The sequence below is a fragment of the Silene latifolia genome, chromosome X, assembly GCF_048544455.1.
Source record: "Silene latifolia isolate original U9 population chromosome X, ASM4854445v1, whole genome shotgun sequence".
Taxonomy (NCBI): Eukaryota; Viridiplantae; Streptophyta; class Magnoliopsida; order Caryophyllales; family Caryophyllaceae; genus Silene; species Silene latifolia.
The window spans coordinates 214,105,399-214,118,460 of NC_133537.1; positions in this window are offsets into that span (position 1 = coordinate 214,105,399).

A 13,062-nucleotide genomic window follows, 5' to 3' on the forward strand; every position below is an offset into this window, starting at 1 on the left:
CAGGTTTTGATGGAGGTTTTCTACCGCCAGACATGGAATAGGTAAAGGAAACAGAAACGGGATCCTAAGGTATCCTTACATTTTGAAACGAGACATATTTCCACCCCAAGGATGCCTTTGAGTGTGTTGTGCATTTTATCATGTTTTCGGAATGATTGAGGATTGGAAACAAGACATATTTGGAAACGAAACTGCAACTTTTTATTGGAAAGGCAATTGCTTAACAGACTCAAAGGAATGATTCCTAGGACACACCCTAGGTCATCGCGGGACAAACGACTCAACTTCAAGAAATGAAAGTCCTAGACTCGACTCGACTAAGAAAAGAAAACAGATCCCGACTCATAATTTTTCAAATCTGATCTTGAGCTTTCCCTTGTTCAGCTGTCAGCTTAGATGCTCGGTTCTAGTCCTTGATCCCTTTGATGGTCTGCCTCCATCCCGAGGTAGTCCTCGAGGATCTACGCCAAAGGATGAAGGTTGGTGAATCGAATTGTCTTTTATTAACTTCGTTAATGAGAGGAGAACATTCTAGAGCAAGACTCCCGACTTGAATTTTATTCTTCGAGTTTGGCAAGAATTCAAAGCAATCCATAAATATCTTCCCGATAAACACCCCTTTCAAGTGACATGGGCGGATAAGATGAGAATAATCGACATTGTCTTCGACAGAAACAAAGTTGGCGTGATCGCCAAATGGATTGGTGATGTTATTGGGTTTTATGGCTGGGATTGGGAGCGTTCCGTTCTCAATCATGTCTTGAATTTCGTGCTTTAGTCTAAAGCACCTTTCAGTATCGTGTCCCTTCCCTTGATGCAAAGCACAGTAGGCATTTCGTTTGTACCACTTGCCTTGTTGTTCAGCGGGAGGGTCCGGAGTCGGACCAATAGGCTTCATCTTTCCTTGAGCTATGAGCCTTTGGAGAGCGTATGTATACGTGCATCCGATATCGGTGAATGACCTAGGTGTTTGGAGCTGCGACTTCTTCGATTGCCCTTCTAAGAGATTGATGGCTTCATCAATATGGGCCGTTGCTGGGGCCTTGCCCTTAGACGATGAGGCCCCTTGGTACCCTTTCGGCTTTTCAGCCTCTGCCCTTATGACATCATCTTCTACCTTTATCCCGATTCTTATCAATTCTTTGAAAGAGCCGAAATTCTGGTATTTTAGAGCATTGCGGTAAACAGGTCGTAGGTTCTTTACGAACTTATCTACCATTTCCACTTCGTCAGGATTCTTGGCTAACTTCACGCTTTCAGCGCGGCATCTTGCAAGGAATTCAGTAAAACCTTCTTTGTCTTTCTGTGTCATAACCTCCACCGTGATATCTTCGAAAGTAGGTAAGTTCTTAAGGTCCAGAATGTAGAACCACGCCTTCGGGTGTTCATCCAGAGATTGGGCGAAAATTTCAGAGAGCATGTCAGCAGGTACTCCATTCAGTGCTAAGTACCCCTTATAGTCCTTAACATGGTGGACTGGATCTTCTGTGCCCTTAAACTTTGGGATATCAGTGAGTACCATGTTTGTGGGCAACTTATCCTGAACTGGGGCATAAGCCCTAGCATTTTCGTAGTGGATGTTCTTCCCCTGGAGAGCTTCGACGGTCTTCAATGAATTTGAACCGTTTCTCCGGATCGATCGGTGGGGTAGATGAAGAGGAATCTTCACCCAGTTTAGATTCGATCGCATCCATTCTGGTCATCATGAGGTTCACGGCCTCAGTGAGTTTGTTAACAGCATCTTCCATTGCTTGACGTCGGGTTTTTGGCGGCCTTTCTACAAGAAAACCCCGAACCGAGTCAATATTTAAAAGTAAGAGCCCCTGCACAATTAAGGACACGACACCAACTTTACTCAAGTCAAGACTCGACTTAAGACTGATTAACCAAAAGGTTCGACTCACGGTTGGATTTAGACCTCGATTCATTTCAGACTCGACAAGACAACATGACTCAAGTTGTCATAGCTCGATTCTAAACTGGACTCGGTGTGACTAAACCCGTGATTCGACTAACATAGCCCATAGGTTTAAGGGAAACGCCCTAAATGGCCTAGCTTGGACGTTTCTGTGGACTATCCTAGACCAATTGGTCGACCCACATGACTCGAAGCCCAAGAGGTGAGCTTGGGTGACCCAACAAGGTCGTTTTCTAGACTCTCGGGGCAAAACACGCCTAGCCTAACACGGCCAGGACCCGGACACGACTCGACGCATTTCATGCTTGGTTAAGGTTCGAGAAATATTTTGGATTGAATTTGAAAAAAACGAATAATCGATTTGAAAATGAGATTTAAAATGGGCAGCATGCCGGCTATAAAAGCTTATTTTGGGCCAAAAAATCTAGTCCTACTTGGGCAGCATTCCGCGTTTTTAAAACCATGCTATTTTGAAAGTAAGTTGTTCAAAAGTTCGGTTTTGAAATTGATACGGAAAATTTGAAAAGACTCGGGAAATTCATTTCACACATTGTCATTCTCATGTTATAAGGATGTATGCTTCTAGACATCTCTAAGTCTCGGCAAGTCTTCTACAAGAAGGTCTATGCCCTCCATCCTTTTTGGGTCTTATAGATCAAGGGCCTTTAGGTAGAGTACCTAGAAGAGCATCCCCACCATCAAGAACCACGACGAGGCGGAGCGGAAGCAAGCAATGTGCAAGTTCCTGGCATAGTGGGACGTCGCCCCCCACGCGTCCCAATGAAGCGCTGGGACGGCCCGGGAAAGTCCTTAAGGGTTTATGCATGAATCGTAGCACTACGAGTAATGTTTTACTTTCCAATACTTTCTTTTCAAGTTTTACCTCGGAGGAAAAGACCCTAGAAACAAAGTGTAACTAGTCCTCTTTTCCCCAAATGAGTCGCCAAATCGTGGACAAGGCCCTCGAATCTGCGTCCGCGGGATCCACACTAGGCATAATCGACTCGAGGTTCTTTCGAATCGAATTAAGACAAATTAGAGTCGCCACCAAGTTTTATGGGAACTTGGAACCGTTCAAGTCAACTTTACACCTTTCATCGAAAAGCATAAAGCCAATCGAGTACGAGTGATTAAAGATAAAGACTTGTACCCTATATCACTCGATTTGAATGACTCTCGTAATCCAATGGTATTTAGACGGATCCACAAACCATAAATTTTGAGTAAGGGGTGAGGGTACGTGTTAGGAAGCCCATAAGGACACCTAACCCCGCCCATCAATAACGGCCTCTACTAAGTCAAGTATCGGATTTCAAACAAGGTCGTAGCTACTACGATATATGATATGCAAACACCGTTTTAAAACCCTAACATGTGACAATAATTTCTATGTCGTTTAATGCATGAATACTAACTTTGTCAAAGTTGTTTTAGCATGTTGTTTGATTTGAAATAAAAGATGCGCAAACACGGCTTAGGAGGAATGGGGGAGCCATTGGGATCTATCCTATTACAACCCAGGCATTTCATGCCGACACAACGAGAAATAAATTACAACTCGATCTAATTACAACAACTATCGAAATTATTTTGACTCAATTAAAATAAAACATATATACATGATACAAAATTACAATACAAACTAACAAAAAACAACTTAAACTATTATGACTTAACAAATAAAATAAATGTAAACAAAAAGGCTAAAACTAAGTTAGATTGATGAATGATGTTAGCCGATTTATTACTTAGTAAACAAATTAGACTAGAATTAAACTAATTAAATTAAATTAAACAAATACAAATGTTTGAAATAAATTAGTACAACTTATTGATTAAATTGAACCCAACTAATTAAATTATTCACCAATCCATATTTATTAAAATAGGATTAGTAAACAATTAAAGAAACAAAAGAAGAAAAGAAATCAAAACTGGCAGACCCGTGCAGTGCACGGATCAGAAGTCAGAACAGACCCGTGCAGTGCACGGATCAGAAGTCAGAACAGACCCGTGCAGTGCACGGTTTTTGTAGAAAACAAAGTTAATTGCATTTTAATTTCGAAATCAGCAAAATAAATTAAGGAAAAATTCACTAAATTAAATTTACATATTTTGAACCTTAAAAAATAATAAAAACAAAATCTACAATATTAGAAACAAGTAAAACAAATTAAAGGTTAATTAATTATAAATTAAATTAAATAATTACGAACTAAGTTAAAAACAATTCTAATTTGTCAACGAGTGCAAATGGAAAGGTGTTAAGCACGCACTTCCATGCTAGCGAGAAAATTAGTGATTGGGAAGATGAATTCAATTAAAAATTAGAAGATTGCAAATTTCATTTACAATAATGTTATTTTAATCCTAAGATGCCTAATGACTTAACGAACTAAATTGAGGTGTTAAATTAGTTGAAAGAATTGTGTAAAGGTGGCCTACTATTACGATGAATGAAAAGATCAAAGTTAAAACAAAGGTACAAATAACATACTACGTCAATTAGATTGATTTAATTAAATCCATTCCAAATACGAGGATATGTAAATGAGAAGGGGATACGACCGACCAATCTGGCGGATTTCTTTCCCAACTCAAGTCAACGCGGGTATTCGGAATGGCACTTTAACTCATACTCATACTATACTAATGTTTCATAGTTAACGATGTTAGACGATGTATAATATATAAAATAAGCGATAGAAAAACAAATAAAAATAACGAAATAAAGAGGGAAAGAAGGAGGATTTGATGCACCCTCAACCTACATGTATCGTTGACACTGTCTTGGGTCGTAATCGATCGTATATTTTATCTCGGGGGGCCGTCATCGACGAAGACAATTGAAATTGAATTTTGAAATCACGAAACAACACGTTCAAAAGGCAGACATGAGCAGCGATTTTCAATCACTCACCACGACTTCGTTTCTCAACGATTTTTCAATCCGAAATATGTTTTGGAAACTAGAAAGACTGAATTCTGTGAATATGGAAATAAACCAGAAGTTTTAATAGGATTTGTGCACGAGAATCAAGGCCAAAACCACGACAGAAACTCGAAAACAAGATTTGTGTCCCTGTTTTCAAGCGGCTGTCACGGCTTTAGTTTAGGGTTTTTTTGGATGATTGATGGTTGTTATTTGCATTATGATGTGGGGAGAACTTAGAGGAATGAGAGTATGGCAGAGGGGAGGTATTTATAGGGAGTTAAAGTAGGGTTTCGAAGGGTGAACAACAGCTTGTGTCTGTTTCGCATAGCTGCTGTCCAGCAGCTATTTCGAGGGTTTAGGGTGTGTTTTCTTGGTGGGCAAGGCATGGTAATATGGTTATAATAGTCAGGTGTGGATGGGTGGTAATGGGCACGGGTTTGGTAGCCGTTTGGAGCGGGTTTGGAAGTGTTTGATTGGGCTCGGGTTTGGAGAACGAAAACAGGGGGGCTGCTTGTTGCGTGAGGTTTGTGAAGGAGTTTGGACGTGGGTTTCATGGGAAAGGGCTTGGAATTATAGCTTGATATGTGGTCTAGGTGTGAGGTGAGATATGGGTTGCATTGGACTCGAATACGGGGCAGTTTTTGTGTCGGGTTTGGGGCTGCAAAACAGAGCAGCGAAGGTGGTGTTGGGCTGTTTGGGACGTGATTTGGGAGGGCTAAGCCAGGGTTTTGTGGTGGGATTTGGCTGGTATTTGAACACGGGTTGGAGGAGAGGGGATTGGGCCGAAAGTGCGTCGAAAATCGAGCCCAAATCAAGTAGAAAACGAGCTCAAAATCGCGTATAAAATCGTCGTAAAAATCAAGTTCTTCAAATACGATTTATAAAACGATTTAAATTGATTTTTCAAATCAAGTAACTTAAGAATGATTTTTCAAATCAAATATATATTTTATTTTCAATAAAATAACTTAAGAAAATAAATTCTAATTAAAATAATATTAACTTAAATATCATTTAAATTAATAAAATACTTCATCGACGACGCCCATTCTACATCGTATAACGAGTTCCAAATAATGACAATGACAACTAAATAATACATGTCGTCCTATCATCATCGGGTGTTTGTCGGGTTTTCTATAAATTCCAATATCGACGGATACGGGTATCTACAAACTCACACAACCACTCATTTTCCTATAAATACCCCTCAAATGCCCCCATTTGAGAACTCACGCGAGCGTCCACCCCCTCTTTTCTCCCTTAAAATTCTCGACTCGACTTCTTAAGTCACAATCCGACGCGTATTTACGACCTACCGATCGTAAATACAAGCCTTACACATTGTTTGGTACCGTCATCGTGCATTAAATCACTTGACCGACCACTTCGACCACTACGCCGTCACTAATATTAAAACACTCTTTTTTACTTATCAAAACGGTTTAAACCGAGTTTTTTCCGACCAAACGAGTTGTTACACTTACGTTGGTCACTCGCCATAACCAAACATGTAAGTATGAGGGTGTAAAAATTCTTCTTTTATCATGTTTTTATTTGTTTCATGACTATAAAATGCTAAAACATGCATAACATGAACCAAAACATGGAATAAACGAGCCAAAACTGATTTTTGGCCTGAGATAGAAGCCCCTTGGTTCGCCGGCTTGCCCGCGCCTGAATGGCGTGTCCAGGTTAGAACTCAACCATGTTTGTTCTCGTCATTTCCCTTTAATTCATTTTCATATTTACAATCGGTTTTTTCCTTTTCAAATATCTTCTAACCCCTTTTATTTTATTTCTTTTTGTTTTAACCATAAAACATTTTTCACCCTTGGTTCCTCATACCATAACGGTCAAATCCGTGTTTCGGTGATAATATTTGAATAATAACATTTAAAAGGTATTTTAAAGCCATTAATTTTATTTTTGGGAGGTATTTTAAAGCCTTTCATCATTTCTTTACATTTTCAAAACAAGCATATTAGTCACCAACACAAAGTCATCCTTGGTTCTACATACCATGCCGGATTTTAACCCGGGTACGATGATGAGTATCGACTAATTATATTCAAGTGAACTTAAGACAATTAGTTCATAATTGCTTTCAAAACTATTCATGTCATCCATGTCCAGTCGAACCCGACACCGAATATCATCAAAATAATGATGATTATTTGAGTCTAGTTCTTCAAATCAACAAACGCGGTCTAAACGACCCTTTCAAATCAAATCGGGTTCAAATACCGATTTTTCAACACGTTTTATAACGTTTACTAAATGGCTAGAATACGACATATAACTGTAGGGTGACCCGCGCCTAAAACAGGCCTTTCCATTCTCATTTTCAAAACCAGGGGAGGCCCCTTGTACCCGCCGGCTGGCTCGCGCCTTATGTAGCCGTCTGGTACAGGGCCTGTTCCCTTTCCTACACTCGTCTAGGACGATCCCGACTCCGGTTAGCCCGGATATAAGACGGATCAGATGACTATTTGCTTATTCAAAATCACATTTACAAAATGCCTTACTAAGATAAATGGATCACGTTATGCACCATAAACCTAACACGGTAAATGGATGTTTAGTTCCCGTCTTGCATGCAAATCAACCATAAATCCAACTCGACATCTTATACTTGATACTTGGATTAAATCAACCGACTTAGAAAGCTCTCACATGTTAGGTTTAAATTATTGGATGTGCATTCATGCATTTAAACCGTTTTATCAACTTTTGCATTCAACCAACCATGATCGATCAGTAGAGGCCGCTATCGCGGGCGGGATCGGGTGTCTGATTAAAGGGCTTCCCAATGTGTACCTTCACCTCTTACTCAGAAACTTTGGATAGTGGACGACCTTATCCAGGGTGTACGAGAGTCATTCTAGGGACGATTTCCTTATCTTTAGTACCTATGTCAAACGCTGCTTTGTGCTTCGATTTGACCGAGGTATAAAGTGGATTTCGAACGGGTTCCAAGCATCCCACAAATGCTTAGTGGCGACTCCGAACATCTCTAATCGTTTCGAGACCCTTACCGAGACGAAACCGAACGATCTAAAACGATCCGGTCGAAAGCATTTTTACGCCGCCGAGCGTGTCTTTCAAAAAGACTGCTGCACGTCCACAGGTCAAAGTGGGCTCGCAGGTGGGCCATGTCCACATATTGGCGACTCCGCTGGGTAAAACTAGGACACGTACGTCTTTGTGATCCCAAAATGGTGAGACTCGAACGAGGTCTTGGTTTGAATGCATTAATTGATATTACGGTCACGGTCGGGTTCCTTGTCTGGGCCCACAACCTAACCCTTTTCGGCCAATTGGCTCGTCTCGTCAAAGTGTGTTTTCTCATCCCCGCGTTTCGAATCCCGATTGAGTCAAGCATACCGTTGTCGCTACACATTTCTATTTCGTCAAAGAGCTTTCATCACTTTCGAGCACGAGGCTAGGGCACCCTCCATACACATTTTGTTTGGATTGGTATCCCTCTCGCAAATCGAGGTTTGATTGCTTGGTGTGTAACCCACCCTTCTAACCCAAAACCCGTGTCAATATAATGCATAATATAATGAAACTGTGAGTGCTTACGTGCTACTTGATCATAAGTCCTTCCGTGTAATTTTCAAAATTTCAAAAAACACTTTTTTGCGCCGTTATAATGGCCATTTCAAAACTCGGTCTTTCGCCGACCGTTGCACGCCTTTCTAGGCCGTCGTAATGACGATTTTCAAACCCGGTTTTTATAACCACTTTAACACGCCTTTCTAGGCCGTCGTAATGACGATTTTTCAAACCCGGTTTTTATAATCACTTTAACACGCCTATCTAGGCCGTCGTAATGACGATTTTCAAACCCGGGTTTTTTCAACCATTTCAAATCACCTTTTCACTCCGTTATAATCGTCGCGTCTAGACACGGACTTCAACCTGTTTCACGCCGACAATGGCTCTTTCAAAACCCGTGAAAAGCACGCACCCTTTTCTCGAGACACTTTTGAGATCCCGAGGACCATGCACCATCCCCGAGACCTCTTCAAATATTTGAAACTCGATTTTCAAAACATACAATTTTGAATTTCAAAAACCGTCTTGGGAGACAATACATTGTTTTCCAAGCCGACTCAAACTCAAACCGTCTTTTGCAAATAAACTTAAGACAACCCCTTTCAATTGATCGACTTGCGGAGATCTCTATCTTCGAAAGCCGTCCACGAAGCGACAAATGAATCTTTTTGAAAATTTCTATTTTCGAAAATTTCAGTCCACCATTCCAATTCCGCCTCATGTATACCGAGTCGAAGCAAACGTACTTACGGGTCTTTACTTATGAGTCGTCTTACCACGCGACCCGTCCAATGGCATCACGCTGCTATGTTGGACTCGTGTCAAAAGTTCGGTCAACACTGTCACGTCATAAATCGAGTCAGCACCGAGGAACCACACACGGTCACCCTCGTCTTGTTGAGTCTGATCTTTGTCTCGTCCTTGTGTTGTCTGCGTTCAGTCTTTGAACCGTGTCGGATTGAGTTATAATGTGAGCCGTTTTTCTGCCTCAGAGCCATGGCCCCGTCTTCAACTTCGTCTATCAACAACAACAACAACAACAACGATAACAACAGAGATGTCACAACTGATCAGCTAGCTAGCCTGCCCACCGCTCTTAAGGTCACTTTGGATCGCGTCGAGACCCGCATCGACGCCCTGGAAAACAAGGAAACTGGAGAACATAATACTCCACCTCTGACTGAAACCGAGAAGAGGCTAAAGGTCGTGGAAGAAAAACTCCTAGCCTGGGGTAACAATATCCATCTTGAGAACAACCGAAGGTTTGAACTTGTTGGGGATCAATTACCTGACAACTTTACCCTGACTGATGTGCCCAAGTTCAAAGGAGTGGAGGGCCCACTCAATCATATCCGTGCCCTCAAAGACTACATGGCCATAAATGGGGTCAAACAGGAACCCGGATCTTTCCGTCCTCTCTGGAACCGATCCCTCGCCAATGGTACTACTCCCTTGATCCGAAGAACCTTACTACTTGGGATGAGGTCGCAGTTGAATTCGCTAAACAATATGCTGACAATGTTGAAATCCAAGCCAATACCCATACCCCTGAGGTCCTAACGCAGAACGACAAGGAGGGGTTCACCGAGTACTTAAACCGTTGGAGGAGGGTAAGTACTCAGCTGGTCAGCAAGCCGAGTGAATCAACTTTGGTGGAAAAGTTCGTCAACAATCTCCGCCCAGTGTATGCCAACTTACTGAGCTACCAAAATATTAAGACCTTCCAGGATCTGCAAATTCTGGGGACACGCATTGAAGATGACCTCCGAAAGGGTGTCTTGGCCAAGACCACTGGCAGAGGCTACCAAGGATCCACCTCAACCGGATCCCGCCCCTATGGCCAAACGAACAAAATTGATGAAGTCAACCTCGTTGAACCATCTGCTAAGAGAGCTGAACGCCCCCAGAGAGTGTTCACTAATATAGGGTCGACTTATGCAAGTTCTTTGAAGAGGCTCATGGACCAAGGAAAGTTACAACCCATCGGACCCACCCCGGATCCGACCGATGCTAAGAAATCCCGCTTCTGGAACCCCAATGCCTATTGTCAGTACCATCAAGGGAAAGGGCATGATACTGAAACCTACTTCAAACTCAAACACATCATCCAAGACATGATTGCGAAAGGGGATTTGCCTTTACCCCCGCCGACTAAGCCAAACAACAAAACAAATCCTCTGGGAATCCACGCCATCTCCAATGATGAGCTAACTCTGGACTGCTCACACCTCATCCTGCCAGTTGATGACGAGGTGAATGCCTTGGAGAAAGATCCCTCGGACGGTATATTTGTGTTCAGTGCCGCAACTATGCTCACCATGTTCCAACAGGTTGAGGAAGCCATAGCCAATCTCTCCGAAAGGATCACCCGACTTGACGATGCCTACCGTCGACTTATCTTCAATCCTCCGCCACCACGCTCGAGGGAGAGTCCCCTGAGCGCCCAAAACTACCCTCACCAAGATGGATCGCTCCCGCGACCATTCTGGCATGCACCTCACAATAATCACCCTCACAATAATCACCCCCACAAAAACTACCCTCACAAAAATTACCCTCACAGAAATATCCCTCACAAAAACTGCCCACCAAGAAATACCCCTCCAAGGTGCCTTCGAGATCCTGAAATCAATGGCATCTGGAGAGATGATGTTGAAGATGTGTACCTTGTCCCAGAGAAAGAGAAACGGGCGAAAGAGATCGGTCACCTTACCCGGTCCGGACGCCCCTATCAGAATCCGAACAATCCAACGGTCGTTCCAACAACGAACGACCAAGTTGTCCCGGAAGTAGACACTCAACCAAGAGCTCCTGAGAATTCAATCCTCAAACAGCTTCAGAAGGCAAAAGACAAAATATCAATTTGGCAACTGATCGCGACATCCTTTGAGCATCGACAGGCTTTGCTGCAGCCCTTGGGGAAATTAACCGTGCCCTCCACCTCTTTCCCTGAAGAAATAGTGGCGCACATGACAAGGGACGCCCCTGATTTGAACAACCCAGTCGTCTTCTCCGACGAAGATATACCTCCCTTCGGAGCCAACCATAACCTTGCCATGTACATTACCGTACAATGTCTCAGGAAGAATGTGCCCATGGTCCTTGTGGATGACGAGTCCGCGGTGAATGTCATTCCTCTCAAGACTTCTCACAAGCTGGGTATTAAGGAAGCCGATTTGGTCCCAACAAATCAAGGAGTATGCGCCTACGACGGCACTCGCCGCAAGGTCGCGGGGCTTATCACTCTAACTGTCGCAACCGGACCACTGGAAAGACAAACCAGTTTTCAGGTGGTCGACATCGACGCCTCTTTCAATATGCTCCTGTGACGTCCCTGGATTCACGTCGTCAAGGCAGTTACCTCAACTCTCCACCAGAAGATCAGGGTCCCCTTCGATGGGAAAACAATCACAATCTCTGCTTTCCCGATCAAAGCTGTCATGAGAAAGGGAATAACCTCCCAGTCCATTGAGGAAGATGACAATGAAATGTGGGGATTCCAAGCTGTGAATGCCATAACTGATGAATCAACACCCTTTGATTGTGACCTGTTTGCTAATCTCATAGTCAACCGCATCATGATGCACCAGGGTTACTTCCCGGGTTTGCCCCTCAATCCACTGAAGAGCACCTTACCTCCCTTGAAACAGGCTAAGGTCCCCAACATTCCCTTCGGACTGGGATACGAGCCTACCAATGGAGATATCCAGGAGATGAACCTCCTAGTTCGAAAACGCAAGAAGCACAGGTGATCCTCCGTCCCTACCATCTGACCTTCAATGATACTTTATCCCTGAGGGAGAATCAGAGCTTTACCATGGCTTTCCGAAGCCGATCTATGACCCTGTGGCCAAGGCCGGGTACCCGGGTGTGGAAGTCTTCCAGGACTACTACTTCATCCCCGATAACATCAAAGCTGCTTCAACTGAGTCTAAGCCGTCGTCATGCCTCGAGGGACAAGCTGTCACCCTCCTCTATGGAGAAGATAACATCAAGCACCTCGACTATGAGGACATCATCAACATTGACCTGAAGGACAATCAGTTTGACCCAACCGCCTTGATCTCCGACACTGACCCGGAGAAAGCTACACAGGGCTGGAGGAAAACCGTCAAGTGGACCGATCGCCAAGGCCGTATTCTTAAGATCACAACTAGAGAAGGCCCTATGTTCAAGGAGGGAAGTGAAGAAGAATCTGAGTCTGAGTCGGAGCCAGAGCCCGTCATAGCTCCTAACACTCCTGATGTCCCAGTCAAGGTCCCCTTCCCACTATTTTCTCATAAGGTCGTGGCTGATTCAGAGGTATGTCTTTCCGTCTGCGAGTTTGGCCCGTGTGTATTTTGATCGGAGTTGGTGGAAATGAAGGAAGGGAGAAAAAAAAAGAAAAATGAGAAAAAAAGATATTGAATGAGAAAAAAAAACGTGAAGAAAGAAAAAAAAAATTGAAAAAAAAAAGTGATTCACGTATGATCAGAGGAAAAGAAAGAAGTAAAAAGATTGAAAAAATTTATTTGATTTGTTAGTTGTTTAATTAAGACGGTATTAAAAAAGGGAAGTTTGTGACCGTCTCACTCCTCTGTTCCTATTCATATATTTTTGAGGACATAGTGTATTTGGATGGTGAGTTGTGTGCCAAATGAAGGGC